This window comes from Saccopteryx leptura, chromosome 3 (assembly GCF_036850995.1).
Source record: "Saccopteryx leptura isolate mSacLep1 chromosome 3, mSacLep1_pri_phased_curated, whole genome shotgun sequence".
Lineage (NCBI taxonomy): Eukaryota > Metazoa > Chordata > Mammalia > Chiroptera > Emballonuridae > Saccopteryx > Saccopteryx leptura.
Window position 1 is genome coordinate 60,558,889 of NC_089505.1, and position 19,126 is coordinate 60,578,014.

The 19,126-nt window shown below is 44.8% G+C and overlaps 1 pseudogene; it reads right to left on the reverse strand.

Annotated features, from left to right (window-relative positions):
- Window positions 1-15,147, reverse strand: part of LOC136398163 (DNA damage-induced apoptosis suppressor protein-like) — a 64,078-nt pseudogene extending 48,931 nt beyond the window's left edge.
- Between the last annotated feature and the right edge of the window lie 3,979 nt (window positions 15,148-19,126).

Below are 19,126 nucleotides of genomic sequence, written 5' to 3' on the forward strand. Positions count from 1 at the left end.
GAAACCCTGAGATCACCGGCTTGAGCACAATATCAGACATGACCCCATGGTTGCTGGCTTAAAGCCCAAGGTCTCTAGCTTGAGCAAGGGTCACTGGCTCAGCTGGAGGCCCCCCCACCCCTAGTCAAGGTTCATATGAGAAAGCAATCAATGTACAACTAAGGTGCTGAAAAAACTGAATTCTTCTCATCTCTCTCCCTCTCGCTCACTTAAAAAAAAAAAGCAGCTTCTAAATGCAATGTGATATCCTAGAATGGATCTTGCAATAGAAAAAGGACATTAGTAGAAAAACTGGTGAAACTTACTGTATTTTTTTCTCCATAAGACACACTTTCCCCCCCCCCAAAAAAAGTGGAGGGGAAAATGCCCATGTGTTTTATGGAGCGAAAAATATGGTATTTTATTAAATATCTTAACACACCATTTGGTTCAGAATATTTTTTTTTTTCATATTTTCCTCCTTAAAATCCTAGGTATGTCTTATGGTCAGGTGCATCTTATGGTTAGGTAATAATAATTTACCACTGCTGGTTGCTTAGTTTTGACAAATGTACTATGGTGATATACAATTAACAGTAAGGAGCCTATCCTGTGGTGGCACAGGGGTTGGAGTGTCCACCTGAAATGCTGAGGTCACCAGTTTGAAGCCCCAGGCTTGCCCAGTGAAGGCACATATAAGAAGCATCTATGAGTTGATGCTTCCCAGTCCTCCTCCCTTCTCTCTCTCTCTCTTTTTTTTGTCTCTAAAAGCAAGAAGTAAAATCTTTAAAAAACAACAATTAACAATAAGGAAAGTGGGTAAGGGATATATATAGTACACGTTATGAACAAGGCAGGTTCTGTAGGTTTGTTCCTAAGTTGAATTTGTATATATGTGAATTGGAACAGGTACATTTATTTGGTAAATGCAACTTAAATGTTTGTCTTAAAATAGTATTTATTTTTCCCTTTCTGTGCATATAAATAATTAAACATTTTCAAACTTATAAAACCTATCTTGTTTGTAACCTGGGGATCGCATTTATAGAAAACTCCCTGTGCCACCTTTGTAACATGTCTATAAATAAAAATTATTCCAAAATAAAATATTTAAAATATTAAAAAGTCATTATGTTCAATAAAATATTTGTGAATTTGATGCCAAATCTACCCCAAATTCTTAAAACTGTTTCAGCCATGCTTAGGGGTGCTAAAATTTTCTCTCTGTTGCTTAAACCGAATGTTCAGAAATTTTTGTTCATTTGTCATAATAACTTTGTTAAACTTTAGATCTAGTTCTATCTGGATATTTTAAGTCAGATGCCCATTTTTAAAAACACTTAATTCAACCTTTTTTTTTAGTAAGAGAGTGAAAGAAAAAGACTGGGGGGAGGAAGAGACAGACAGGGAAAGACAGACATAAAAGGAGAAAGATGAGAAGCATCAGTTCTTTGTTGTAGCACCTTAGTTGTTCATTTATTGCTTTCTCATATGTGCCTTGACCAGGGGGGCTACAGCAGACCGAGTGACCCCTTCTTCAAGCCAGCGACCTTGGGCTCAATCCAGCAGCCATAATGTCATGTCTATGATTCCACACTCAAGCCAGTGACCCTGAGCTCAAGCTGGTGACCTCATGCTCAAGCTGGTGAAGCATGATTTCTCTATAGAAGATGAGGCATGATTTCTCTATAAAAGATGCTGTCAGAACTGATCAACGACTGCTGGCTGACAAGGTCACAGCAGGAGAAGACCCACAACTGCTGGCTGACAAGGTCACAGCAGGAGAAGACCCACAACTGCTGGCTGACAAGGTCACAGCAGGAGAAAATCAAAACTGCTGATTGACAAAGTCACAGCAGAGAAGACCAACGGCTGCTGGTTGACAGAGTCACCGCAGTGAAGACCAATGGCTGCGGGTTGACAAAGTCACCGCAAAGGAAAGGCACAACGATACTTCCCCCTTTGACTTTTTGAATTAATCTGGCCTTATATCCCCCTTTTTCTGGGTGTGTGCTATTATTTATGGCACAGGAATAATAGTACTGTGCTTTTCCTGTAGATTTGTAGTAATTTCTTTGGAAATGAGACAGAGGGTGTGAGTTCCACAGAAAAGCCTGTAAGCCCCTTGAACTGGGCTCATAAACATAAGAGGCTGGCTATGATATCCCTTGTAAAGGGTTAAGTTTGTAGGAGAATTTTTTCTTACTAATCATGTTAGAAAGAATAGATTGTGACTTGTGAATGGGTAGGAGGCAGTGGCTGTGCACAGAGCACCTTTTGGCCTTCACTTAATTAAACATTTTTCCTCCCTAGCCTTTTCATGTGATAGAGTAGAGAAACTTTCCTTTCTTCTTGCTTACTTGACCTGCAGATGGTGGAACACTCTGAGAAGAATATAGTTAGAACTTAACTAGTGTGTGAATATAGTAAATAAATAAAATTTGACTAGACAATAGAATCTTAGAAAAGGAGTAATGGAATGGCCCGTTGCATGGCCTGGGATGGGAATGCAGTCAGCAAGAAAAGAATGTTTTGCTAAGAGACTTGTTTTATGACTGAAGGCAGTTGCTGGGCTTTCTCAGTGAGACACTCTCATGAGGTTTGTATACTTCCCAAAATTCTTTCTTCAGATAATGAGAGGAATGGGGGGACATCCATAGAAGCAATAGCAATTAATGTCTTCTGAAATTATGTTGCTACTAAGCTATCTTGCGAGTGCACTCTATATATCTTTAAGTAAAAGTTACTCTTAATGTTATGTCAATTTCTTAATGGGAAAGCCTTTTGTTATCTTGTGAGAAAAGTTAGGACACTGCATAAACTCAAGGCCATTTGCCTGAGCAAGCGGTAGTCCTTTGCTAATCCTTAATGATTTCGTCTGTTAATCTCTCTCTGCCCCTTGACTCACAACAACAGTAAAGTTGAGTTATTAGTTAGTACTAATTTTTTAAAAGCTTTTACCAATGTTGTTATCGCTATTCAAGTTATTTTATAGTTGTACTTTGAGTGAATTGCCACCTGATTTGTAGTTTATAGATATAAATTAACTGTTATCTGGAAACATGTAAACATAGTGAAACAGAAGCAATGATTAATACCATGTAATTGTAACTTGGTGTGTGTGTATAAAAAAGGAGCTGTACTAGCATTTGGTGGAGATGCCTGGCAGTAAATGCTAACTAGAGAATAAAGAGAAAGAAAAGAATTCGGCTCTCTCACTCAAATTTCGCCGATGCCGTCTCCTCCTGTGGGACCCCTGGATCCCCCCTGGGGCTGGACCCCGGCAAGATGCCTCCTCTAACTCTCTGTTAGTATTTCTGAAATCACCTGACAGAACTAATCCCAGACTCCTAAACACTTTGGTGATACAATTTATTAGTCTAAACATTTTACCACATGGTCTCAACAAAGAGAATCATTTTGTTGTCCTAATTTATAACAATGATTTTCCCAGGTGTTTTATACAAAAAGGTCATAATTCTTGTCTTGATGTCTTTATTAGCCCAGTTTCTGTTTTTCTAGGCATCAGATTCCTTTCTTTAAATTTTTAAATTTTATTTAGAAAATTAACTTTAACAGGGTGACATTGATCAATAAGAGTACATAGGTTTCAAGCGAACATTTCTATAGCATTTAAACTGTTCATTATGTTGTATACTCATCACCCAAGTCAACTCATTTTCTGTCACCTTATATTTGCCCTTCTTTACACCCTCCCCCATCCTCTCTCCCCTCCCCATTCACTCAAGTCCCCTTCGCCCTCCCCCATGTTTCCTTCCCCCGGTAAGCACTTCACTTTTATTTATGTCCACAAGTCTCAATTATATATCCCACCTATGTGTGAAATTATATAGTTCTTAGCCTTCTCTGATTTACTTACTTCACTCCGTATAATGTTCTCAATGTCCATCCATGTTGTCATAAATGTCACTATGTGACCACTTCTTATGGCTAAGTAGTATTCCATTGTATATATGTACCACATCTTCTTTATCCAATCCTTTATCGAGGGACACTTTGGTTGTTTCCATGTCTTGGCCACTATGAATAATGCTGCAATGAACATGGGGTTGCATGTGTCTTTACGTACCAATGTTTTTGAGTTATTGGGGTGATACCCAGTAAGGGAATTGCTGGGTTCTATCTTTGATAAAGGACATGATTAAATTCTTAGAGAACATGGTGATTGTGCTAGTCTGCTCCTGTACAGATGATGACCAGGTGTAGAGAGATAGCCTTTTATGAACGTTACCAGAATAGAATGAGCAATGCATTGCTCAGACAGAATGACTAACCCATGAGCAGCACAAAATGAGTAACTGTGCACCACCTTCTCCCTTCCAGAGAGTTGGAGTTTGGAGAACATCCTGAGGTGATATTTGGTGATTCAAAACTGCTATTCCTAGATCCTTTCTCATTCTTTTACATTCTCTCTGGAAGGAAATGACATTCTATGTAAGGCCAGATGTAGGTATCCTGGACTTATTCCTTTCATCGTTATTTGGCCCGTTATGTTGCCCTATGGAGAACACAGGTCTATAACGGAACAGAAATCGACTCAAAACAAAAGCAGGACTTATAAGCAAGACCTGAAGTTATAAAACTCCTAGAAGATTCATAGGTCCTAAGCTTCTTCACTCAGTCTTTTTGATAATTTTTGGAATTTAACACCAAAAGCTTAGGTAATCAAGTGAAGCTACATCAAACTAAAAAGCTTCTGCACAACAAAGGAAACCATCAACAAAATGAAAAGGCTACTTACCAAATGAGAAAAATACTTGCAAATAATATATCTGTATGGCCAGAGCAGGTTCAGGTTTGATTTGGACAGATGGTAATGAAACAGCGAAGCTAAAAACTGGTGGGCCATTACATTTAATCCTAGCTTGCACCTGATGGGCGAGAAACATACACAGTGGGAAAACACTTCCTTTTCCATTCAGGGCTCCCAAAGCCACTGACTCATCTGAGTTTCCTAGAATCAAAGGTTTCTACCTCACCAGCCTTATTCACCTCTGTTCCCCATCTCCTTCTCTCTGCACAAACTCTGCACAAACTGGCTTCTCCTTCAGCACTCTACCATCTTGGCTGCTTCTCCTCTGCAATGTTAATTTCAGGAACTGAGAGAGAGCGAGCCCCAGGTCTGCCCTATTTTATAGTGTAGAAATCAAAACCTTTAAGCCAATATACAAATAAGGAAGTCTCTGAATCAAAGTCACTTATCTGAGGCATAAATGGGATTCCTCATAAGAGTGCACCACTTCACATCATGCAACAGTCAAGGGTGTGTGGGGAAAAGCTTAGCTTTGTAAAGATCTTAATATTAAAAGGGTGGGAAAGGCTGAGTCTTAAAACTAAGCCTTAGGCTTTAATGATCCTGCCTGCTTACAGGCTGTCTCCCACACCCCATGCAAACTATAAGCGAGCAAACATATATATCATATTTACAAACTTATTTGACCGACAATATCTGATAAGGGGTTAATAGTCAGAATACAGGAAGAAACAAAAGTAGGTTTACAGTTGTTCATATGTAAAATGCTACAATAATTAATAAATAATAATATAATAATAAACTTTCTTGTACTCACAGCTGTAAACCTACTTTTGACCATGCTGTATATAAATAACTCATACAATTCAATAACAAAGTGTATAAATAACTCATACAAATCATTAACAGAAAACCCTCAAACAATTATATTTTAAAAATAGATAGAAGTGAAAAGACATTTTTCCAAAGAACGTACAGATGGCCAATAGGCAGTGAAATATGTGGAAAGGTGTTCACCATCCCTAAGCAAATCCAGGCCACCATCAGACAGCACCTCACACTTGTCAGCACTGTTAATACCAAGAAGATAAGTAATACCAAATGTGGTGAAGATGTGGAGGACAGGGAACTGTTGCAACCTATGTGACAAGTACAGTGGTACCCTGAGATACGTATTTAATTCATTCTGTAACTGAGCTCGTCAATCAACTCGTATATCAAACTGCCGATACTGGACCTGTGTGCCAACACACCAACTAGCGGCAGCTTCTTGAATCATGACTCGTATCTCAGAATTTCGCTTTGATCTCGAACAAAAATACAAACCAAGTCGCAGCTCGTATCTTAAAAAATTCGTATGTTGGTCCGTTTGTATCTCAAGGTACCACTGTGTATTCCAGGCTCTCAAGGGATAATGGTATGAAATTAATGAATATAGACAAAGAACTAAAGACATATAAAAGATGGGTTTCAGAAGGAAGCCACAGCTTCTTGCCAGCAGTAAAATTCCTGCTCTGGCAGAGCTGAAAAACATGGCTACTGCCGTAGCCGCATCCTTCTTTATTATTCTGGGCAAGGTGGAAATGAGCAATTCAATGACATTTCCAAGGCAACCCAAGAACTCCACAATGTGTAGAAAAACCCCTACCAATACTTAACATACACAACCTATACAAAGAAGTAACTTCCTTCCAGTCCATCTGGGGAACATGGTGGGCAGGACGAGTACTGAAGCACAGCCCCCTGCAACTCAGTCAGGCAGGTGAGGTGGGGGTTGGGCAGACTGTCAGCTGACAGTCAGCTCCCAGCACTTCTGTCCTCCAGATATCCAAAACTCTAAAAATCCTGTTGGCTTTTTTGGTCCTCAACAGGGAACCCTTCTGCACTGTTGGTGAGAATGTTATTTGGTGAAGTCATTATGGGGAACCCTATGGAGGTTTCTCAAAATTCAGAACCGAATTATCATGATTCAGCAATTCCATTGCAGGGCAGGTGTGTGGACCAAATGGGGGAAGGGGTCAGAAGGTACAACTTTCAGTTGTAAAAGAAATGTCAAGGGGATGTACTGTACAGCATGGTGACTATAGTTAATATTACTGTAGTGTATATTGGACAGTAGAATTTTTTTAAATAATTTTATTTTTTTAATGGGGTGACATCAATAAATCAGGATAAATATTAACTGTATTCAATACAAATCACCTGGGTTTTTTGTTTGTTTGTTTGTTTTGTTTTGTTTTCTTTTTTTATTAGTTTTACTAGGATGACATCAATAAACCAGGCTACATATGTTCAAAGAAAACATGTCCAGGTTATCTTGTCATTCAATTATGTTGCATAGCCATCACCCAAAGTCAGATTGTCCTCCGTCACCTTCTATCTAGTTTTCTTTGTGTCCCTCCTCCTTCCCATTCCCCTCTCCCTCCTTCCCTTCTGTAACCACCACACTCTTGTCAATGTCTCCTAGTCTCATTTTTATGCCCCACCTACGTATGGAATAATGCAGTTCTTGGTTTTTTCTGATTTACTTATTTCACTTCGTATAATGTTATCAAGATCCCACCATTTTGTTGTAAATGATCTGATGTCATCATTTCTTATGGCTGAGTAGTATTCCATAGTGTATATGTGCCACATCTTCTTTATCCAGTCTTCTATTGAAGGGCTTTTTGGTTGTTTCTATGTCTTGGCCACTGTGAACAATGCTGCAATGAACATGGGGCTGCATGTGTCTTTATGTATCAATGTTTCTGAGTTTAGGGGTATATACCCAGTAGAGGGATTGCTGGGTCATAAGGTAGTTCTATTTTCAGTTTTTTTTGAGGAATCACCATACTTTCTTCCATAATGGTTGTACTACTTTACATTCCCATCAACAGTGAATGAGGGTTCTTTTTTCTCCACAGCCTCTCCAACATTTGCTATTACCTGTCTTGTTAATAATAGCTAATCTAACAGGTGTGAGGTGGTATCTCATTGCAGTTTTGATTTGCATTCCTCTAATAACTAATGAAGATGAGCATCTTTTCATATATCTGTTGGCCATTTCTATTTCTTTCTGGGAGAAGTGTCTGTTCATGTCCTCTTCCCATTTTTTTATTGGATTGTTTGTTTGTTTGTTGTTGAGTTTTATGAGTTCTTTGTATATTTTGGATATTAGGCCCTTATCTGAGCTGTTGTTTGAAAATATCATTTCCCATTTAGTTGGCTGTCTGTTTATTTTGTTATAAGTTTCTCTTGCTGAGCAAAAACTTCTTAGTCTGATGTAGTCCCATTCATTAATTTTTGCCTTCACTTCTCTTGCCTGTGGAGTCAAATTCATAAAATGCTCTTTAAAACCCAGGTCCATGAGTTTAGTAACTATGTCTTCTTCTATGTACTTTATTGTTTCAGGTCTTATGTTTAGATCTTTGATCCATTTTGAGTTAATTTTAGTACAGGGGGACAAACTGTAGTCCAGTTTCATTCTTTTGCATGTGGCTTTCCAGTTTTCCCAGCACCATTTATTGAAGAGGCTTTCTTTTCTCCATTGTGTGTTGTTGGCCCCTTTATTAAAAATTATTTGACCATATATATGTGGTTTTATTTCTGGGTTTTCTATTCTGTTCCATTGGTCTGAGTGTCTATTTTTCTGCCAATACCATGCTGTTTTGATTGTCATGGCCCTATATTATAGTTTGAAGTCAGATATTGTAATGACCCCAGCTTCATTCTTTTTCTTTAGGATTGCTTTGGCTATTCGGGGTTTTTTATAGTTCCATATAAATCTGATGATTTTTTGCTCCATTTCTTTAAAAAATGTCATTGGAATTTTGATGGGAATTGCATTAAATTTATATATTGCTTTGGGTAATATGACCATCTTGATTATATTTATTCTTCCTAACCAAGAACAAGGAATATTCTTCCATCTCATTATATCTTTTTCGATTTCCCTTAACAATGGTTTATAGTTTTCATTATATAAGTCCTTTACATTCTTTGTTATGTTTATTCCTAAGTATTTTATTTTTTTTGTTGCAATCATGAAGGGGATTATTCTTTTGAGTTTGTTCTCAAATGTTTCATTGTTGGCATATAGAAAGGCTATTGACTTCTGTATGTTAATTTTGTATCCTGCGACCTTACTGTATTGGCTTATTGTTTCTAGTAGTCTTTTTGTGGATTCTTTGGGGTTTTCGATGTATGGGGTTGCTGCTGCCTCTGCCTGGATAGTAAGGGGCTCAAAGAGCTGGCAACTCCCCACTCTATTTCCACTCAGCACAGGGCTCTGGGTAAGGCTCAGTCAGTCAGAGCTGCTAGCATAATCAGGCGGGGCTTCTGCCCACTCAAAGACCTCTGGCTCTGCCACTCTGTCCAGTAACATGGGCGGGCGCCTACTCCCGGGGCGCTTGGAGGAAACTCTCGCTCACTATCTGTGCGCAGACCAGGATATCAGGCTGGCAGTTTCACACTGTGAGTGAAACCCCCGCCCGCATGGAAAAGTTCCAGCGTTGGAATTGGCTCTCGCTCCCTCCCTGTGCGCGGCTTTTTCAGGGCGCTGGGGCAGCCTGGAGATTCCACTTTTGGCCCACACAAAGGCCCCTGACTCTGCCACTCTGTCCGGTAACACGGGCGGGCGCCCACTGCCGAGGCGCTCGGAGTAATCTCTCGCTCACTATCTGCGCGCGCAGACCAGGATATCAGACCGGCAGTCTTACACTCTGAGTGAAACCCCCACCTGCACAGAAAAGTTCCAGCGTTGGAATTGGCTCTCGCTCCCTCCCTATGCATGGCTTTTTCAGGGCACTGGGGTGGCCTGGAGATTCCGCTTTTGGCCCACACAGAGGCCTCTGACTCTGCCCCTCTGTGGGATAACACGGGCGCCCACTCCTGAGGTGCTTGGAGGAATCTCTTGCCCACTCTCCGTGTGCGCCGACCAGGATATCAGGCCGGCAGTCTCACACTCTGAGTGAAACCCCACCCACATGGAAAAGTTCCAGCATTGGAATTGGCTCTTGCTCCCTCCCCGCGCACGAATTTTTCAGGGCACTGAGATGGCCCGAGATTCTGCTTTTGGCCCACACAAAGGCCCCTGACTCTGCCCCTCTGTGGGATAACACGGGCGCCCACTCCTGAGGTGCTTGGAGGAATCTCTTGCCCACTCTCTGTGCGCGCAGACCAGGATATCAGGCCGGCAGCCTCACACTTTCAGTGAAACCCTCGCCCACACGGAAGAGTTCCAGCGTTGGAATTGGCTCTCGCTCTCTCCCCGTGCGCGGCATTTCAGGGCACTGGGGTGGCCCAGAGATTCCACTTTCGCCCACAGAAAGACCTCTGACTCTGCCTCTCTGTGGGATAACATGGGCGCCCACTCCCGGGGCTTTTGAAGGAATCTCTCGCCCACTATCTGTGCCTGCCGACCAGGAGATCAGGGAAAATGGCTGCCCCACTTGTCTTTCTTTTTCTGGGTTTGGTGCGAGTGTTAGCTTATATTGACTGGGTTGCCACAGGCACAGTTTTTCCTCGGCTTGGATCTCCGTGCCACAGCCAGGTTCGGCCGTTTGTGCCGCGGCCTGGATCTATTCACCCCCTTTGCCGGCCTTAGTTTTTATATTCTCAGTTCCCAGTGAAAGAAGCCCTATTTAGGTTAGTGAGGAAGGCGGAGCATTTCTTACTCCCTATTTCCTTCAGGGTTTGATTATATATTTAGCCAATTTTTCACTCGACCATATCTTTGGGTGTATTGCGAAACATCTGGAGGCTCCAAGGATAGGTTTTTCTGTTTCTGGTTGAAGATCTTGTTGAGTTTTGGGGGAGATTTATCGGTATTGCTTCCTACCGCGCCATTACTCTGATATCATCCCGAATTTTTTATTTTAAAATTTTTTCAAGTGAATTTATTGGGGTGACACTGGTCAAGAAAAGTTCATAGGTTTCGAGTGTCCCATTCCATAACGCATCATCTGTACACCGCACCACACCTTCACCCCCCAAATCCAGGTCTCCTTCCACCACCATTATCCCCCTCTTACCCTCTTCTACCTCCCGACACCCCTTTTCCTCCCACAATCACCCCACTGTTGTTGGTATCTATGGGCATTTTTATTGTGACAGAGACAGAGAGGGGGGATAGAGGGATTGACAGGAAGGGAGAGAGATGAGAAGCATCAATTCCTCATTGCGGCACCTTAGTTGTTCATTGATTGCTCTCATATGTGCCTTGACCAAGGGGCTACAGCAGAGTGACCTCTTACTCAAACCAGTGACCTTGGGCTTCAAGCCAGTGACCTTTGGGCTCAAGCCAGCGACCATGGGGTCACATCTATGAGCCCGTGCGAAGCCAGTGACCTCAAGGTTTCGAACCTGGGTCCTCCACGTCCCAGGCCAATGCTTTAACCACTGTGTCACTGCCAGGTCTGGCTATGAGCATTTTTTTCATTGCTTAATCCCTTCACCTTTTTCACCCAGCCACCAACCCCCATCTCCTCTGACAGCTGTCATTCTGTCCTCTGCATCTGAGTCTTCTTTGTTAGTTTACTGGTCATTAAATCTCATGTATAAGTGAAGTCATATGGTGGGGAGTAGATCTTAATATTTCATCACAAGGGGAAAAATTATAACTGTATGTGGTGGTGGACGTCAAATAGGCCTGTGGTGGAGATCATTACACAGTACTTAAATATATATATATTTTTTTGTTTTTTTTTTTTTTTTTTTTTTTTTTTTTTTTTACAGAGACACAGAGATTGAGTCAGAGAGAAGGACAGATAGGGACAGACAGACAGGAACGGAGAGATGAGAAGCATCAATCATTAGTTTTTTGTTGCGCGTTATGACATCTTAGTTGTTCATTGATTGCTTTCTCATGTGTGCCTTGACCACGGGCCTTCAGCAGACTGAGTAACCCCTTGTTCGAGCCAGCGACCTTAGGCTCAAGCTGGTGAGCCTTGCTCAAACCAGATGAGCACGCGCTTAAGCTGGTGACCTTGGGGTCTTGAACCTGGGTCCTTCCGCATCCCAGTCCGATGCTCTATCCACTGCACCACCACCTGGTCAGGCTATATATATATTTTTTAATAAAAATTTTTATTAATTTTAATGGGGTGACATCAATAAATCAGGGTACATATATTCAAAGAAAACATGTCCAGGTTATCTTGTCATTCAATTATGTGGCATACCCATCACCCAAAGTCAGATTGTCCTCTGTCACCTTCTATCTAGTTTTCTTTGTGTCCCTCCCCCTCTCCCTCCTTCCCTCGCCCTGCCCCCAGTAACCACCACAATCTTGTCCATGTCTCTTAGTCTCGTTTTTATGTTCCACCAATGTGTGGAATCCTGCAGTTCTTGTTTTTTTCTGATTTACTTATTTCACTCCGTATAATGTTATCAAGATCCCACCATTTTGTTGTAAGTGATCTGATGTCATCATTTCTTATGGCTGAATAGTATACCATGGTGTATATGTGCCACATCTTCTTTATCCAGTCTTCTATTTTTTTTTTTTTACAGTGATTAAAGCCTTTAAGCAAACTCTTGGCCAATAAAGCAAAAATGCATAAAAGAGTAGTGTCCTTAACAAGTTCACCAAGTCCAAGTTGGCCCCAACACTATGCCTAATCCCTGATAAATGCAACCCAACCCAAGTTCAGCCTGTTAGGAGCTGTCCCAAGGAGCAGGAGTCCAGGAAAAGTCCACATCCAGGAAAATCCACATGGCATTGGAATACTTAAATATATTGACTCATTATGTTGTACAATTAAAATATAATTTTTAATCTTAAGAACTAAAGGAACAAACAAAACATAAACAGACTCAGAGCTACAGACAGCAGATTGACAGTTGCCGGATGGGCGGGACTTGGGGGTTGAAAAATCTGAAGGGACCCAGAAAGACAAATTGGAAACAAACAAAACCCTGCAGTACTACCCCCTCCACAACCACATCAAAATGACAGCTAAACTACAGAGGAACTACCATTCACAGCTGCCTAAAATCGAGCTGGATGGATTCCCTACAACCAGGGAATTAAGGAAAAAGCCACATGGAGACCAGAGGGAGGGGCTGAGACACCAATAGGGCTTGTCCCACACCAAGTATGGGGGACAAAAATCGGAGAGATATTTCAGCTGTGGGGGTCCCCTCTGAGGAATGAGGGGTCCCAGCCCAGGGTTCCAGGTCCTGGAAGACAAGTCCCCATAACCTCTGGCTGGCAAAAGGAGCAGGGACTGAGGTGAGGGAAGCAGATGGCTGCTGGAGTCACAGGCAGTTCCTCTTAAAGGGCCTGTGCATGGACTTCCTCTGACTCACGCCCTCTGAGCCCCAGGGCTGGGGTGTAAGCTTGAAAGGCAGCAGGGATATGCAGAAAAAAGCTCAGTTACCAACATCTGGATGAGAGCTGGGGAGCAGAGGGCAGGGAGCAGCTTTCTTTCCCGCAGAGGTATTGACACCAGCCATTGTTCCGTTTCTGAGCCCCCCTCTCCAGAGCCAGCAGGCAGGCCCCACACCTGAGACTCCACCAACCTGGCTGACACTGTTAGCCCCACCTGGTGATTCCCTGAGTCTCACCCCACATAACTTTAGGGCACACTCAAGCTGTTTTCAGTGGCTTTTCCAGACCAATGGCTTGTGTTGACTCATGTTTCAGATTTTCCTAAAAGCTCTCAAACAAGCAGCATCTGGCTTCAGTGAACCCTGTACCTCTGCTAAGTGGCTCCAGGCCTTGCTTTGACCTTAGTCTCAGCTGGGCACCTCCAAACCCAGCACAAGCAGCAAACATCTGCAGATCACTTTGTAGCTCCTGCCAGGTGGTCCCAGGCAGAACCCAGGTGGTGACTGACCAGCGCACCAGGGACAGCTTCAGACCATGTCAAAGTACTACGACCCAGCCACCCCCACAAGTGACAGTCAAGGGGCTAACAATATAAATAGAACAGATTCAGACAACATGCTGACGGTTGCCTGAAGGACGGCGGTTTGGGGGATGGGGTGAAGAGTGAAGGGATTAAAAAATAGAGATTAGTAGTTACAAAATCGTCATGGGGATATAAATGACAACATAGGAAATACAGTCAATATTTTAATAACCATGCATGTTGCTAGGTGTGTCCTGGCAATTTTGGGGGAACGTTGTATAAAGTATACTATTGTCTAACACTGTGCTGTACACCTGAAACTAACACAAAACAGTGTAAAGAGTAACCTGTACTGAAAACAGAAAGACCTGCTCTGCTCTTCCCTACAGGGCACAGATGGGCTTCAGGAAGGGTTCCGGTTTCTCTCTAGACCTCTCTGCTTCTGGGGTCACAAGGAAAGAGGCAGATTGCAGAACTCCACAGTCGGGTCAAGCTCTCACTCTGCTTATAGACAGCAATGAAGAAAAAGCTATTCCGTTTACCTATTCTCCCCATCCCACCCTCTACCCCTTGCTCCTCCTGAGTCCCCCCACCAGCCTTTGGCAGGACCCCCACCTGGGCCCCCCTCCTGCTCCCCGACCTCACACAATCAGGGTCCTGTCTCTTGCCAGCAACCCCTCACTGGGGAGCGTGCAAGAATGGCAGCCTCCACAGGCCGACTAGGGTCCCCTGCTTCCCCTGCCATGCCAGTCCTCCTCCTTCTCTGCAACCTGTCCACCTGCCCTGCCCCTCTACTCCCCACCCACCTTTGCCCTGCACCCCCCTTCTGGCCCTTCTCTGGCCTCAACAACTGGGCAGACAGCTTGCCATCCACAAGGTAAGTCCTACTGAGCAGACTCCTCCCACCATCTCCCTTCTCTTGGGCTATTCTGCAAACTGTCTTCAGGGCCCGGAGTCCCTGCCACTGGGTCTGGAACCCCTCGAAGCCTCATGACTCAGGCACCTGTTGGGCACAGGTAATGAACGCGGTGGGCAGCACTACAAGCAATCCTGGTGGGCCCTCCAGCTCTCCAGGTAGCCCTGTCTCAACAGCAGGTTCTCAGTGATCTGGGCATCTGGCTTGGGTCGCAAGGAAGGAGCCTTTCCTGGCAATTAGTCCAAGAAAATGTAACAAGCTCCTGTGTGACCACACTGGAGTCCCCCTGCAGGCTTTCCCGGCCACCATTAGAAGGGGGCGGCTGAGTCAGTGGGGCCAGGGCACCTTTCCCTGCAGGCCCCTTCCCCTCCATGTGGCCAAGCACAGTCCTTATTCAGAAGGAGCGACTGCGTCCTGTGCCTGGGACATACCCCAGTCCCCAAACCAGCCTCCTTAGGGACAGTGACTAGGGGACTCCTGACAAAGGAAAGAATGTCCGGATGGAGGAACTGTGGCAATGGGGAGACAGGTGAAGCCCTGCTGTAAGATTTCAAGGCCTGGACACTGGGGGCCCTCAGAGACAAAGCACCCTGTTCACTGTGGTCCTGGGAACTCAGGGGGCATTTGCCATGCTCTGCCATTGCGGCTGGCCATCAATGTCCAGCAGAATCAGGACCATGTTCCCGCAGTCTCCCTGGGTGCAGCTATGGTTTCTGAGGGGCAATAGTTGCGGCTGGAGGTGAAGCCTCTCTGGGGGCATCTCTCTGAGGCCTCACCCCCACCACACCCTCCTCCCTCCCTTCCCGCAGGCCCCAAGGCAGCCAGGGCTCCTCCCTTTCCCAGCCCTGACAGCAAGGAATGGCCAGACATCTGGGAACCCGAGTTCGAGCACTTCTGTTTGCCTAGCAGACTCAGACAGCTTGAAGTAGGAAGGCTGAAAATGGGCAGCACGTCCCTTTTGGAAGGTGAGTCTCGGGAGTGATGACTGTGTGGGGAGGGCACCCCTGAAAACTTACAAACAGCACAGGCTCCCTGCCCCCTTCAAGGGGGCACATCCCGGGCTGGCTCTCCCGACCACAGCCTGGTGTGGTCAGGGTCCCGAATTATACTTTCTTTTGGCCCCTGCAGAATTCTCAGTCTTGAAAACCTGCTTTCTGCCGGGTGAAGTCACTCTTTGAAGACACACCCTGTGACTGGCACCTTTTCGCCTGGACGCACACGATTGCAGACCAGGGGAGACTGATTCCTCCTGCTGATGGCCTGGAAATGTGGGTGGAGGGTGGGGAGCCAGACCGAGTTCGAGGACACCCTCCGCAAGCGCCTTCCTCAGCCACTCGCCTCCCTCCTCCGTGCCTCCATCTGCTTCAGGGGATGGGTCCTTCCCTGAAGAAAGTCCCTTCTCTTTGTGACCCGAGGTGCGCCAAACACAAGCATCTCTAAGACCAGTGTCCAAAAACAGCTGTGCAATGTCCACCCAAGGACGGGAACCAGTGACCCAGCTCCTTGAGGCCATGAGACAGGTCCTGTTCTCTAGAGCTCCCCGCTTCCCACTTGAGGCAAAGGTAAGACCGGGTTCTCCAAAGCTCAGCGCAGCCCAGGGGCTGCAGGGCAATGGAGAGACCTGGGGAAGAAGCTGGGTCATGGCTGCGCACTCCCATCGCTCTCCATCTTGCCAACTTGCCCTGTTAAGAGATGCATCTGACCCCCATGGGGGAGGTGGGAGCCATGTCACAGCCAATTCTCCTTCCCACGTGCTCTGGGGGGCTGCGTGTAAGGAGCTCTTCAGAAGTCCACATGCTCCACTGACACTGGGAATTCTTGACTGAGACTTAAAAGATATGCAGCTGGGTCCAGGTTTCCAAACACATGCTTGTTCTTGGAAGCTTTATTTTTTCCCATCCAGAACGAGGTCCTTTGATTTCTTGAGGTTAAGGAAGAAAGGCAAGGTCAGGGGCGGCCCAGGGCTGCAGAGGGCGCTGGTGTGAGGCTACACAGCCTCCTCGGAGCCCTGCCCTTGGCCTGCTGCTGGGGGACCCGGAGGGTTTTGTATTTTCCAGACCTGGTAGGATTGTCACAAATGCACCAGCAATCTTCACTGACTCTTCCTCATTCCGGTGGCCCAGGACCAGTCAACCTCCTCTCGTGTTTCCTTCAAGTGTCAACTCTGGAATCAGCAAATATTTCTTGCAATGACAGAAAAATATTTGTAAAACTTGGGGTAAAAGACCAGTGAATGCAGGGCTGGATGAATGAGTTACAGAAAGGGAACTTTGTCCTTATACATCTTATAATGGCTAAATGACATTCAGTTTATATTTTATCAGAATGTTACTTATGTATTTTGATATTTGAGATTTTGATTCAATATCGCATAGTGAATACTGATAGATATTATCTGCAAAACTAAAAGTTTTGGGGGGTCCTTAGTAATTTTCCATAGTGTAAAACGTCCTGAGGTCTCACTGGAGAACCCCAGCCAGGACGTGATGTGGCCGAGTCAAGGGTCAGCTGAGCGTGGTGCTTTTCATCATCACCTGCTAGCCTGTCTCACAGGTGAGACACCTGAGACAAATGCAAATACTTCATTTTTTCCCTCTTTTCCGGTTTTATTTCTTCTTCTCTTTCTATCATATTTTCTCTTCCTAGCTTTTCTGTTCTTCTAATTCCCCTCCCCCAGCCTAAACTTTCATAACAAAAGTTGCCCGTGTAACAGCTTCCCTTCTTTGTAGGAACTGACCTTTTCTCATCAGTAAACAAAACTGAACCAGCAGCTGCCTGACCTGTGGTGGCGCAGTGGATAAAGCGTCGACCTGGAATGGTGAGGTCGCCGGTTCAAAACCCTGGGCTTGCCCGGTCAAGGCACATAGGAGAGTTAATGCTTCCTGCTCCTCCCCCCTTCTCTCTCTTTCTCTTCTCTCACTGTCTCTCCTCTCTCTAAAATAAATAAAATCTAAAAAAAGAAAAGAAATGTTTACCTGAAACTTACAAAAAAACCCCCAATACTTGAAATAGGCTTTTTGTATTGTTCAACCCATTCAAAGATGGTAATGTGCATTCTTAAAAACATATCTTCAGCCCTGGCTGGTTAGCTCAGTCAGTTAGAGCGTCATCCTGAAATGACAAGGTTGCAGGTTCGATCCCGGGTTGGAGCACACATGGGAAGGAACCAATGAATGCACACCTACCTAGAACGACAAATGAATGCTTCCATCCCCCCTGCCCCTCTCACTTCTTCTCTCTGTGTCTCTGAAAACTCAATCAATAAAGTAAAAAAAATTAAGCCCATGTGGTTTGGTTGCTTTAAGTGTTGTCCAGAAGCACAGAGGCTGCCAGTTCGATCCAGCCAGCACACTTACAGGAACAGCTCGATGTTCCTGCCTCTCTCTCTCCTTGCCACTCTAAAAAATAAACAAACAAGAAACCTTGTCATCAAAAACCTGCCAATGAAAGTAATATCTGTTTCATATCAAATTGACAAATTTATTAAATGGCAATTCTCCTCCTACCGCCCAGCCCCGCGGCCCTGGCAGCCCTTGCTCTGACACAGGGACCCCACCTGTCTTCTGGGGAGGCTGAGGTGCCCCTCTGAGGAAGCTCCTTAAGGTCCAGGTGCCACTGGCAGGGACTTCAGGGCCCGGGGACAGCTTGCAGGATGGTACAAGGGCGGGCAGATGGCTGAGCAGGTGACGGACAGGGGAGGAGGAAGCACAGGTGAGCCATCTGAGCAGGGCTCTGGAGGCCAGAGGAGGGGCGGGAGGAGGGCGTGGCTGGGCAGGGAAGCAGGTGACAGCGGGCTCTGGCTGGTGGGTCCCAGGGAGGGCTCAGGGGACAATCTGGGATTTGCTTGTGTCCGTGGCCACAGGATGGGAGATAACATCTAAGCTCCATTCTGTAAGCCAGACAGACTGTGGACAGAGCACCGGCGAGTCTTCCCCCTTGACCATCATGGCTGCAAGGCGAGGTTCTCGCACCCAGCACGCCAAAAGCTAGAGACATGAATGGACAGGACCAGAGCACGCAGAAAACCAGCAATAAACGGACAGGGCCCCGGCGCTCCAGGCTAACAAGACTTGGTTAGGAAAAAAGCCCTCCCTTCCCTACTCTGAGAACAGCGGGCATGCGCATGAGGGGAGATGACCTTTGAGATGGGAGTCCACCATTCTCTCAGGTTGCTGCACCTGAATAATCCTCTTCTTTTCGCACCTGCAGCTGCCTCATGACTTGGACTTGTGTTGTGGCAGGCAGCTGAAAGCATTTGCCTTTTTACGTTACAAGACCTAACCCCAGAATTTGGTACCGGTGTTCAGGAGTTACTTACCAGAGCTTTGTTAAGCTGTTTAAGTTTATTCATTTAATTTTAAATCGATTTTTAATTTTTCAATTACAGTTGACATGCAATATTATATTAGTTTCAGGTGTACACCTAGTGATTAGATGTTACATCACTTACTAAGTGATCTTCTCAGTTACTCTCGTACCCATCTGACACCATTTATAGTTATTAGAATACTGACTGTATTCCCTATGCTGTACTTTACATCCCAAGACTATTCTGTAACAACCTCTTTTTAATCTTTAATCTCTTCAACCTTTTTAGCATCCCCCAAGCCCCTTCCCATG